Source organism: Anabrus simplex, chromosome 2, assembly GCF_040414725.1.
Source record: "Anabrus simplex isolate iqAnaSimp1 chromosome 2, ASM4041472v1, whole genome shotgun sequence".
Classification (NCBI taxonomy): Eukaryota; Metazoa; Arthropoda; class Insecta; order Orthoptera; family Tettigoniidae; genus Anabrus; species Anabrus simplex.
This window is the reverse complement of record NC_090266.1, coordinates 1,231,530,442-1,231,544,232: the sequence shown is the minus strand read 5'-3', so window position 1 is coordinate 1,231,544,232 and position 13,791 is coordinate 1,231,530,442. Positions and strand designations below refer to the sequence as shown.

General features: G+C 39.8%; 1 protein-coding gene across 1 annotated transcript in view; it reads left to right on the top strand.

Moving 5' to 3' along the window:
• Window positions 1-13,791, top strand: part of LOC136863418 (uncharacterized) — a 69,612-nt gene that overhangs the window by 17,746 nt on the left and 38,075 nt on the right. The window lies entirely within an intron of this gene.

Genomic DNA, 13,791 nt, shown 5'->3' with positions numbered 1-13,791 from the left:
AGACGATATCCTCATGTGTGTATCAAGACAACGTTAAAATAGCGCTTATATTATAGTCTGAAGGTTTAAACCAAGTGAAACTAAGTTTAATACTTTATAAGGTTAATATATTTATTTTTGCTAGTGGCTTTACGTCGTACCGACACAGGTAGATTTTATGACGACGAGGGGATAAGAAATGCCTAGGAGTTGGAAGGAAGCGGCCGTGGCCTTAATTAAGGTACAGCCCCAGGATTTTCCTGGTGTTAAAATCGGAAACCACGGAAAACCATCTTCAGGGCTGCCGCCAGTGGGATTCGAACCCACTCTCTCCCGGATTCAAACTCACAGCCCCACGCCCCTAACTGCACGGCCAACTCGCCATATGCGAAATATATTTGGAGCCCAATTCCGTCTAGGTACATAATATAGGAGACAGGTCTCAAAAAACTTTTCCTGATCCTGATCCTGAACCGAGCAATGATTCAGTCAGGTAGGCGTCTATTACCTTAACTTTTTAGCTGTGATAAGATTTCTTATCGTTCATATGAAGTTGGAGTGATATGTAACAACATCAAGCATAACTCGTAGTATTAATGTAGTAGAACATGTGACCTTACAGCCATTTACAGTATTATGAAGTTACCTTCAATGCTATATTATAGTACGATGGATGTTTATTGATATCCTTCAATGATTAGCAGTATTGTTAATTAACTCAACACTGTTTTAGTCTTTATAATTTATGAAGAACCAGTTGTATGAAATAATTCGCAATTACCAAATCTGCTTATTGGCAAATGTCAGCAAATAATGAAATGTGGAGTAAGGGAGTAAATAATAGTGTTTCAGTTATTTTAAGTTTATCGTCAAATACATTATTTCTGCGTGAGAAGAGAATGACAAATTTCACTCCTTACTTAATATGAAGAAACGTTTAATAAGTGTAGTTTATAAACAAAAAGAATGGACAATCTATTCGTAATTTTTTTAAACTGAGAGATTAAAATTAAGACAACGATTTAAGAGTAAATATATATATTTACTGGCTTCTGATACGATTGTGTATAATAAAAATAATAACAAGAACAACAACAATAATAATAATAATAATAATAATAATAATAATAATAATAATAATAATAATAATAATAATAATAGACTACATATCTGGTTTTGAAGATACTGAGGAGCCAGAAATTTCTCCGACAGGAGTTCTTTTACTGCTGGTATGTCTACCGATACGAAGGTGGCTTCATTAGCTGGGATTAAACCCACCAAATTCGACCTGCTACCGTCTGAGCCACTCATACATGTTGAGGATACTCATCTTGAAATTGATCCTCCTCATCTCCACATTGTATAAACCTAAGGATTTAGAAAACAGAGTAAAAAGAATGAAAGTGTAATAAGATAAAAGTTTCGAATAATAATAATAATACATTTTGTAAATGGGTTTTTAAGCTGGACCACTGGTGGTGACACCTTTTGTATGTTGAATAAAGCGTCCAGAAACAACAAGAGTGGAATGTCTTCCCTCTCATTATAGTTGGGTTATTATTACTTCGAATGTTTCACTTAAGTTTTCATTTTTAACACTGAATTTGTAAGTTTAGCGTGTGAAAAATTCTCTTATACTGTTTTAAACAACATTTTGTAAGGTTTTTTTTACTGAGTAGGGCTAGTGTACATTGCTAAGAATTGTATCGCACACGTTATTGAGAATAGGGTTTTGTAGAATCCAATCCTACAAAAAAATAAGCATTGTGTTCAGGCACAATTGTATTTACTGTTTGTCGAAGGACGAGAAGGAAATAGAGTTCCAAAAATAAAACTGGCCTGGAAAATATTGACAACATTGTAGTGATGCGGGATTGACGTCCTCACTCAGCACACGATAAACGGCGTTGGATACAGTTAGAGCTTATCTCATCCCACGACTCAGCTGCGCACTTCCCTCTCCTGGCTTCTCCAGCTCGCGGCTAAATTAAACTTACAATCTGCCTTAAAGGACTACAAGCGGAGGAAAAGGTAGGAATTCTACATTAGAGCAAATCAAATAGGCATCAAATACCAATCAAAAACACAGTGGACAAACCCCTGTACAGAAATAAGTCATAACGACTTCCAGGTTTGCGGTGTATTTCCACTTCAATTTTTTTACATTTTTACTATACTTTCGCAAGATAAGGCGTTTCCTTTCTCCTTTTATTACCCCATAATAACTTCGCTACTCTCAATGAACACACATTCAATACGAAAAAATATTTTTTATTTATTAGTGAATGCGGACACAAGGAATACTATAACTCAATACTCCCAATTCAAAGATGGCGAAAAACATTACACATACAAAACGCAGATTTTACAAAGCTGTCAATATCACAAACAATAAAATAGATAACACATCAAACGAAAACCAAACATTCTGGCCCGGGACTGGAACCGAAATTTATCAAACATCAACAGTATGAAGAAACGTAAGGCAGAACCTATTTTGAAATCAAAGACACAAAACAAACAAAAACTAAGTACACATATATACAATTACCTTGGCAAGAACACACAAACAATAAAAACAAATAAGATACGTCACTGTGCGGCCGGGAATAGTCAGTGTTGCGAACTTCTTGGTCCACATGGGAATCGAACCGACATTTTCCTGACTGTCATGGAAAGACACCTGAAACCCTACCTAAAAGACTTTATCTCGGGATCATAACCCTTTCTAGCATTATTAACTAGATGTGGAGACAAATGTCACTGAAAAAGTTAAATGAGTTTGTTTTCAGTTTTTGGGACACGAAACTGGTGGATGGTTAGCAAAAAGTAATGCCGTTATCTCGCCTCCAGCCTGGTCACCTGACGACACCACAATCTCACATCTTGTAGTCTCATGATCGTTTCACTTGCATTCATTCTTCTTTTTTTTTGCTAGTTGCTTTACGTCGCACCGACAGAGATACGTCTTATGGCGACGATGGGACAGGGAAGGGCTAGGAGTGGGAAGGAAGCGGCCGTGGCCTTAATTAAGGCACAGCCCCAGCATTTGACTGGTGTGAAAATGGGAAACCACGGAAAACCATTTTCAAGGCTGCCGACAGTGGGGTTCGAACCTACTATCTCCCGAATACTGGATACTGGCCGCACTTAAGCGACTGCGGCTATCGAGCTCGGTAATTCATTATTCAATTCATCTTTACTTCCATGGCGTGCTTATTTAGACACCTAATGAAACCATTCACGTTCTCATATCCCTCATCCCGAAGACTACAACTAGCATTGAAACACGGGAAATCCTCCAAACTTTAACGTAAGTCGACACCCTACATATGAGTTTTAGGTCACTGCAAAGTCAAAACAGGAATCTATATTATAGCTAGTACACGGTCATCGCTCAGTCCTGGAGTGCTTGCCTCACGAATTCAACATGTATTAAAAAGGAAATAGATGCATTAAAGAAAAGACAAGCACTAACCTCACTATCGACATCTTCCCAAATAACTTTCTCTAAGCAAATTAATCATAATGAAACTCCTAAAATATATTACTTGTCATTTGTAATAACATCAAATGGAATGTGGAACCAGAAAATAAGACGAGCTAAATGAAAGGGTTGGCCGCTCCATCTAGCACGGTATGTCTCGAAACAAGATACCAAACACTGACTGTAAGCTACGTAAACTATTTCAAATGCTCTTGAGATATCAGGAGCATTGTGTGGGGGCAGATATATTGGGTATTGAAGTATATACAAAACAAGTGGATGTAATTAATAATAAATTCTGAAAAACTAATAATGGGTCTGCCAGAATGTACAGTTAATAGAGGAGTTGGAATACTATGTGAAGATATAAGTATACAAGCAGATATAGCTAGCAAGGTAATAAAATACTGGTCGATATTAAGAAGATGAAACCCTTCAATGATAATTACTGGCTAATGAAAGTTAAAATGATGCTTGATAGAATAGGAATGGCAGAATATTGGGATAAAGATAAGAAACTGTGCAAGGAAGTAACGATTAGAGTGACACAGATGATAAAGAGAGAATGCAAGACTAAAACGAACATTATCGGAATTCCGTGAAATTATTTTAAAAATCACAATAAGGAAATAAAGAGTTATAATATGGTGGCTAATGGGGCTATATAAGAGGGAAAGATGACGAAAGCCGTTGTTTATTATATGCAAAGGAGCACTCAGTGTTTGTAGGGAGACGGACGCTACATCTGGGCAGCGAATATAAAGCAAAATTAAAATAGGGAAAGAATTTCACACAATTCTTAAATTTCAAAATAAAGAATCGATTTGTATCTTAAAAATTATGTGGCAAAAGGAAATAAGAAAAAATGACATAAGCACTCAGGGGTAAGAAAATTCTTTGGCCCACCTCTGTGGCGTAGTTGTTAGTGTGATTACCTGCCCCCCTCGGGGGCCCGCGTTCGATTTCCGGCCCTGCGGCGAGATTTGAAAAGTGGTACGAGGGCTGAATCAGCCTCGCGAGATGAAGTGAGTAGAGGGGGCTCCATTCTTCCTATATCAGCCAACCACGAAGTATTTTTCCGAGATTTCCCACTTCTTCTCCAGGCAAATGGCGGGATCCTACATAACTTAAGGCCACGGCCGCTTCCTTCCCTCTCCCTTGTCTACTCATTTCAATTTTCCCATCCCCTACAAGGCCCGTGTTCAGCATAACAGGTGAGCCCACCTGGACGAGGTACTAGTTCTCCTTTCCAGTTACATTCCCCAACCCAAAGTCTCACGCTGCAGACTGCTCCTGATGTGGTAGAGGTGGGATCCCTCTCTGAATCCGAGGGATATACAACTCTGGAGGGTAAACGGATTAGGGGAGACCCTACTGAGTTTTAATTTTTCTACAATTGTTATCCGATTCTCATCAAATTTTGGTAGTACATTGAGATAAGTACATTTAAGCCAATTATAAAATTTGAATGAATTTGAATGGATATTTTTCAATTTATAGCAATTTTTTGAAAAAAATTACCATATTTTCAATATGTCCCATGCATAATATTTTTTGAAATATTTTCTTAAAACTTTCTTACAATAGTCACAACACATATTGTAATAATAATTAGTATTCATTTCAAAAACAATCCATTAGTTATCCAATTATTTTTATTTTTCTCGCTACACCTCATAACCATGTTAAAACTTATGAAAATTTTGGATTGCACACCCAATATCTCAGAAAATTATAATTACATTTTAAAACGGATACCAATTTTCATGAACCTTATAATGTAGAGTGTGTGGACAAAGTTTGAAGGTAATCATACAAAAACTGTTGTGCAAGGAACGTTTTAAACATCTGAAATTGTTAGTTCTGAGAAAAAGTTAGTTTTATAAATAAACAACTTTCAAGTAATAATACCTTCATCAAAACTTCCCAGCACCATATGTTTCTCCTTCCTTAGCCCTTTTTATCTCTTCAGCAACTGCTTTTGATAACTTCTGCTTCTTCCTAACAGTTTTTTTGTCTACTTTACTATTCATGGCACTTTTCCGCTTTCTGTCTCTGTCACGTTCATGACCCACTTTGTAAGTAGTTTCACTCAACTGTCTGCCATCAACTGCCATTTTGACCTTTTGACAGGCTAGGGAACCCATATTGAACTCCCCCACAGCATTTACAACAGCCATGTCCACCCTTGATTTGGAAACAAAGGTCTGTTTAGGGCACTTATGCCAAATAACAGAGTGTAAACTCTCATTTGGATTTTGAGTTTTTCCCCTAATACACCTCTTCAACAAGACATCATTGGCCAGTCTTAAGTAAAGGGGCATCATTTTAGCTACTAGCTGCTGTGTCAATTTCACATGCATTCTAGAATGGGACGGGGGTGTTTCGCCTTTTGCTATAGATTTCTTGTAGAAGCACCAGGAATCCACCCCATCTGGACATGTCGTATGTTGGGGATTCTCATCTGTTGACATACAGTGGCGCAGAGTTGCATAGATACTGCGCTTCATTTTAACCACATCAGGGGCATTAGCAGTTATTGCAGTTCTATAATAAAATGTAAGTGCAGTTATTGTACTGTCTTTTAGTGTTGCTTGTCCACGACCACCAAGCCGCACCCCTTTTCCCTGCCATTCTTTAACCAGGCTTCTCAACCCTGTGCCCATCCTTTTGGATATGTGGTTAACACATTCCTCTTTTTCAATTATGGTATTGCCATACACTTGAGAGGCATTGAGATGGTGAATGGTTTTTGCATCACCATCGGAAAGTATGGTCGTGTATCGCAGTCTGCACTCAGTAACAGAACGTTTCCATATTTTCTCTGCTGCATACATTTCCATAGCTCCTGATGTACCATCAAAATTTATAGCACATTCACCACACTCTTTATGTCCCTTCTGCCACATAGAAAATTCAGGGCTATCTAAACCTAGTTCTACAGCTGTTATGCTACACATGTGACAATATTTTGAAATTAGTTCATAGTCTAAAACCATGCCAGTCAGGATGTCTATGACAGCACCTATTCCATATAATGAGGTGTGGCCACGTTTGTGCCAGGTTCCGTCATAAGAAACAGCTATATCTAAAACGTCTTGTGTTTCAAGTGAGGGGTCAAGAGCTATGTGTTCCCTTCGGACAACTTCCCTGGATTCAGCTAAAATCTTATTGCGAAGGTGACCCGAAATTTTACTGAGTTTATGGAAGTGGGTCTCATAAGATTTCTTAGCCATACCCTTCATTCCAACAGCAGAACAAAATTTATTCATAGCTGCATGGCCAGCCCCAATACTGATGAAAGCATCAACCATCCTCTTGTTGATTTCAAACGAAGGCCTCTGAGATTTCTCATTTGCACGTGGACTACTGTACCCCATTGAATTGACAAAACCACAATTTTCACATTTAACTACCACCTTGCTGCTAAAACCAAATCTCTCCCTCATAAACACACACAAAGATTTGCTGCTACACTCACCACACTGAAGGTTGGAAATCAAGTTTTGCAATGCACCACAATGAATTATTACATATTCATCACTAACCACGCTAGATCTAACACTATTTACATCATTGAAAAAGTTAAGCTTTCTGACACTCGCAGAAACAGGAGTTGAAGGCTCACTTTCAACCTCTGAATACGCACTGCAAGATGAAGGACCAGGATTAACCTCAGATTCACAAGAGCTTGCACCTATGGAGTTAACCTTACCCCAACGTTTATTTACATTGCAAACTGTACTTCTCGATTTCTTGCTCTTACGAAGTTTAGGTTTACGCGACCGACCAGACACTGAATGCATTATATTTAAAAAACAGAACACAAACTGATCAACTAAACAGAATATACAACAAAAACTTCTTAGCAAAACACAACAATCTCACATCATCAAAATATAAACAAACCACGTTATCCGCCACGGAAGTAATCAAAGAACTGCCACTTGTTACCATAGAAACACATTATTTCACAAATTTGTGTGTAAATAATACAAGACACAATAACTATGCAGTTTCTACGGTGAATAATGAATGTAAGACACTCAAAAGTGGATTTACCTGGAACTGAAATCTCAGATAAAGTACTGCTATTGACTTTACGTGTTCCTATCTGAAGATATTTCTGAAATAAGATAACAGATGGCAGCACTAGGCCATTTCTAAACATCGTGCTCAAGAATCAAGTTGAAACACAAAACAATCTTTGAGCTATGCCACTTTATCTGCAGGGAAGTGGGCGTGTCCATTCAAACTGAAGTGCACGTGTCATTTTAAAGACCCCGCAGAGCATTTAAAAATGGCCGTACAGGCAAAAAAATTACATCACAATGCGCGGCAAGGAATGAAATATAATCTGATGGAAAAATCTCATTTTCGGTTCCTGGAGCATTTTTGACTGAAAAACTCAGTAGGGTCTCCCCTTCCCCTCGGGGGCCCGCGTTCGATTTCCGGCCCTGCGGCGAGATTTGAAAAGTGGTACGAGGGCTGAATCAGCCTCGCGAGATGAAGTGAGTAGAGGGGGCTCCATTCTTCCTATATCAGCCAACCACGAAGTGTTTTTCCGAGATTTCCCACTTCTTCTCCAGGCAAATGGCGGGATCCTACATAACTTAAGGCCACGGCCGCTTCCTTCCCTCTCCCTTGTCTACTCATTTCAATTTTCCCATCCCCTACAAGGCCCGTGTTCAGCATAACAGGTGAGCCCACCTGGACGAGGTACTAGTTCTCCTTTCCAGTTACATTCCCCAACCCAAAGTCTCACGCTGCAGACTGCTCCTGATGTGGTAGAGGTGGGATCCCTCTCTGAATCCGAGGGATATACAACTCTGGAGGGTAAACGGATTAAGAAAGAAAGAAAGAAAGAATGATACACTGTATTACGTCTAGGACATGAAGAAGAATGAGGTTGTAACACGTAGAATGGACATTATTACTAGCAGGTTTAAATATAATATTGAATGTAGCAATAGATAAATAATTGTAACAAAGGTAATGTAGCAAACAAATGGATTGCAATAAACGAATGTTTCACCCCAGTTTCGGGCGATGGGAGTAATCCATTCTATTCACTGAATTCGGTGTGCTTTCAATAATAATAATGATAATGATAATAATAATAATAATAATAATAATAATAATAATAATAATAATAATAATAATAATAATAATAATAATAATAATAATAATAATAATAATAATAATAATAATAATAATAATAATAATTGTTCCGAGGTATCTGTGGAACAGCAGAGGTGAAAGAACGTGCGGGCTGGAATGGGTCTAACTACAAGGCCAAAAGATGAATTAAGATTTCAATAAAGGTTATATTTTCAAGACTTAACAATTTTCGCATAGAATTCAAATAATTTAACAAGAACAATCAACAACAATCCAATCATCAGGTACCAGGTACAATTTTACAAACGAAAGCACAAGTTTCGGGACCTTTACGAGTTCTCGGCCTGAGCCCCAAATTTCACAATCTTTCAGCTTTTAGCTCAAAAATACCAAGTTACAATATAGTTCCAAGGGCAGAAAACCCCTTCATACCAGGAGCATAAGCTCCAAAAACCATATCGGCCCTCCTAGAGACACTTTATCACATCAGAAAGAGCTGACCCGCTCTCAATTTCTCACGCCTTCCAAAGACCACAACAACATTCGCATTGCTTGCATCTCAAGGCACACTTACAAATGAACAGGGGTACCTTGTACCCATTCTACTGGGCCTTAAATGAAAAAAATAATAGGTTAATTTAAACGGCCCTAAATACAAAAGGAATGGAGGCGAGAACTTGCACTCCTACATGAAACTTGGTAAAACCTAAGTGGTGCTAGGCCAATTACACAGGGGATATTCCCATACTATGGACGTGACTCGAACAAGAAAAATTTAAGACATTACATAAAGAAGGAAAACAATTACATACGTAGTCACCTCAAAACAAAAGGAAGGGGAGCTCGAGAGGGTAAGGAACTCTCTATCCCCGATTTACAGTTAAAGTAATATGAAAATTTTACATGATCCAACACTAATTTACATTTTCAGACAGGAAGGTTACATTGATAAGGTTTCGGACCTTCTCCGATGGTTAAACTGCTGAGCTAGCAAAATGAAGATGTTAAACGGCCATTACCTTGTAGAAGAGCTGCTGGCGGATGAAAGAGGCGCTTCCCGCCTCCTGCTATACTTCCATACACTAAGCTAGATGTTGTACGAGTGGCCGAGAGCCAGGAAAATCAGCAGTTTTTATACTCTCGGGGAAGATTCGAGACCTTTTATGAATGATTAAGACACACCCACAGGCGTTTATTGGCTAACTAAAATTTACACATAAAAAATTGGGGAAGAAAGATACAATTGGCTGAAAATTAATGACAGAAATTATTGATTGGCTAACTTCAAAACTGGCGGAAAGAAAATATTTATATTGCCAACCCACAAATGAAAGAACGAAATTTAGTTATAGGAAAACTTATGAGTAGAAAATATCTTCAAGGAAAGTTCAATCACTTCGCACCAGGGTTCATGATCATAGTCGTTTGGTAGAGACATCTGTGTGAGAATGTCCACACTTCTTGATAATAGTAAACAAAAACAATTCGAAATTAACTCAGTGACATCTTTTGATATACGGTTGAATTAATTCAGTTTTAAAGTTCAGAGTTACAGCTGAAAAGGGTACTTTAAGGCGGAAAATTCAAATGTGCGGCGTATAGGTGTACCAACCGGTACAGACCACCCACCCCCCAAAAGTCCTTCCAAGGGGTGACACAGAAGAATGTTGAAGCAAATTATTTTCCAAAACAAAAGTCCAAGTTTTGTTTAACCCAACATTAATCATCACTTGAAGAAAATTTTTGCTTCCTTGCTAATAGATTTGTTGAAGTACTTGGAAGAAACATTAATAGATGAAAAAATCTCTAAACGTTGAATGGAAGAAGAATTTTGAAGAAAGAAACACAATTTTTTTAAAGTCTTTCGTGGATGACAAGAAAAATTTCAGTCTTACAGTGTCTTTCTTGTTGTATACTGCCAAATACATGTTGCTAATTTTGACGGCCAGACCAGACGCCGCTGCCAATGTCCAGTCGAGGTCGCCCGGACCCCTCAAGTACCCTGAGATACCTCTCTCCTGCACTATGAGAGGGGTAGTCGTGGTGAAGGACGCCGCAGATGTGAAGTTTGTCTACAGTCCCCAGATAATCTTGCGGTTGGTGCGCCGCACTTCAGCCTGTGCCGGGAGATAGACTCCGGCGCGCCGTACACAGAAGGTCATCACGGTAGTGGAGTGGGCCCTTACCCCACCACTGTGGCGGTAAGGCGCCGAACGGCTGCGGGGCACTGAAACAATAAAATCTCGGCGGCAGAATTGTTGTTGGAACTAGTGCTTTTGGGTACTATCTTGGAGGAGAGGCCGAGGGGCCAGCGGCATGAAATTCTATTTTATTTAAAGCCACGGGTATGGTTTAGCAGGAGACGGGAGCTTGGTAATGGCCGCAAGGAAGAGAGAGCAGAATGACCATAGGAGAAGGTCGTACATATTTATACCGAGCAGATGATAAAGCAATGGGCAGAAGGTCTAACATTAATAGAAAATATAAATTTTACACCGTTGCCAGACACAGATGGCAAGTTATCAATTACATTACACAGGTTTCACCTGAGACAGGTGACCCCAAAAGATCCTCTTTGGCTGGATTGCTCACTAATAAGGTTACTGGAGTTAGAAAATCTAAAATGATACACGGCCCATGAAATCTGGGGGCAAGCTTGCCCGCGGGAACAAAGTTTTTGACCATTACCTGACCTCCTATGTTTAAATTGGTGGGCCTCCGTCCACGATCATATCTTTCCCTAACCTTTTCATGAGAAACTTTAAGATTGGCCTTAGCCTTCATCCAAAGATCTCTAATATTATCGGGATCTATTGTCTCTGGTAGAATATCACTAACAGACCACAGTTTAGAGAGCGGCGTGTTGGGTACAAACTTAAACATCAAGGAAGCTGGAGTAAACTTATGAGATTCATGAACCGCCGAATTCAAGGCGAAGGCTAACCAATGCAGGGATGTGTCCCACCTAGAATGATCATCGTGATGATAGGCAATTAGAGCCGACCTCAGATTAGGATTGACCCGTTCAGCCAAAGATGGTTGAGGATAGTACGCCGATGTAGTCACGTGAGAGATGGACAGATCGAAACAGAATTTCCAAAAGAGATTAGAGGTAAAAGCTTTAGCATTATCAGACACAATGTATTGACACGGATCAAAGGAAGCAAAGATGGAATTTAAACAAGAAATAGTGGACTGAGCAGTAGCTAGCTTAGTCGGAAATAACCAGGAAAATCTTGTGAAACCATCTACACACACAAGAATGAATTTATTGGCGATCCCTTTTGATTGGGGGAAGGGCCCTACGTAGTCGATATAGAGGCGTTCCATGGGGCGCGACGCTTGATGGGAGGACAGAAGACCTAGCTTGGTGGACATGGTGGGTTTACTAAGCAAGCAAGATTTACAATCCTTTACCAACTCACGGATTTCACCGTCCATACCTTTCCAAATGAACATTTCTCTGATCTTTTCTCGAGTGTTGGAGATGCCTAAATGCCGCCCTAATGGGGTCTCATGGTAATACTTGAAGATCATAGGTACAAGAACAGCTGGAACCACAACTTTCGTCTTCTTATCATGCCCCGACGGGCAACATAAAACATCATTCCTCAGCACATAAGGGACTACATGTTCCCAAGAAGAAAGGTCTTCATGATCGGGGCCAGCGTCGGATCTTCACGTTTATATTTTTCGATATCCCGAAACAACATGGGAGCGTCTGTTAGAATGGCATTTACACCAGGGGATATGGACTCGGGAAGTGAAGAACTGTCTTCCTGTTCACAGGGCTCTACATTATTAGAAAACATACGGCTTAATCCGTCCACCACGACATTTTCAGAGCCTCTAATATGCCTAACATCAAACTGGAAGGCAGAAACTCTGATGGCCCAGCGGGCTATAGGCCCAGTACGATGCGGCCTAGCTAAGACCCTACTTAAGGCTTGATTATCCGTCTCCAAGTCGAACTTGACATGTTCCAGATAGAGGCGGAACGTTTCTAGTGCAAATAAGAGTACCAAACCTTCAAGTTCATAGATGGAATACTTGACTTCTTTAGCCGATAATGTCCTAGATGCATAGGCGATGGGTCGCCTCCCTAGTTCAGTTTCTTGAAGAAGGACTGCAGCCACCGCCGACGACGACGCGTCTGTTTGGACGATGAATTTCTTCGAGAAATCAGGCATAGCAAGGACACTGGCGTTACAAAGAGCTAGTTTGAGGTCTTCGAAAGCGGCTTGTTGGGAAGGCCCCCACTCAAATTTGACGCCTTTCCTATGTAGTAAGTTCAAGGGCGCCGCCCTATTAGCGAAGTTAGGAATAAATTTCCTGAAGAACTTCACCATGCCAATGAATAGGGCAATACCTTTGATGTCCTTGGGAGGTTTAAATTCCCGGATGGCCTGTGTTCGAGAATGATCCACTGCGACACCATCGGGCGACACAATATGCCCTAGAAATGACATGGAAGGCTTAGCGAAAGCAACCTTGGACAACTTCACTGTTAACCCTGCCTTACGAAGGCGATTAAGGACCTCTTTCAGATGATCTAGATGTTCTTCAAAGGTCTCAGAAAATACGACCACATCATCAAGATAATGATATAAGTATTCAAACTTGATGTCAAAGAAGACCCTATCTAGCAGTCTCGTTAACACAGCTGCTCCCTTGGGGAGCCCGAAAGGCACGTGAATGTACTCATACAAGGTCCATTCCGTGGCAAACGCTGTAAGATGTTTAGATTCTTCAGCCAGAGGTATCTGATTATAAGCCTGATTGAGGTCTAAGATGGTGAAGAACTTAGCACTTCGAAAACATGGAAAACAAGAGTGAAGGTCGGGAAGGGGTACAGATTGTAACAACACCTTCCGATTTTAAAGCCCTATAGTCAATCACAGGCCTGAAGCCACCTTGTGGTTTCGGAAGTAGAAAAATAGGCGATGAATACGCCGACTTAGAGGGTCGAATTATACCGTCTTTTAACAATTGATCAATAATCTCTTTCAGAGTCTTCATTTTGGGTCGAGATACCCTATAAGGTTGAAATCGGACTGGAATTGAATCCGTAACCTCAATCTTGTATTCGATATGGTCAGTAACACCAAGAGTCTCAGAGAAAACATCTGGAAACGACTGACAAAACTTACGAATACTCTCAGCCTGCTCCTCAGGTAGATGTCTAAGGTCTAACAACATCTCAT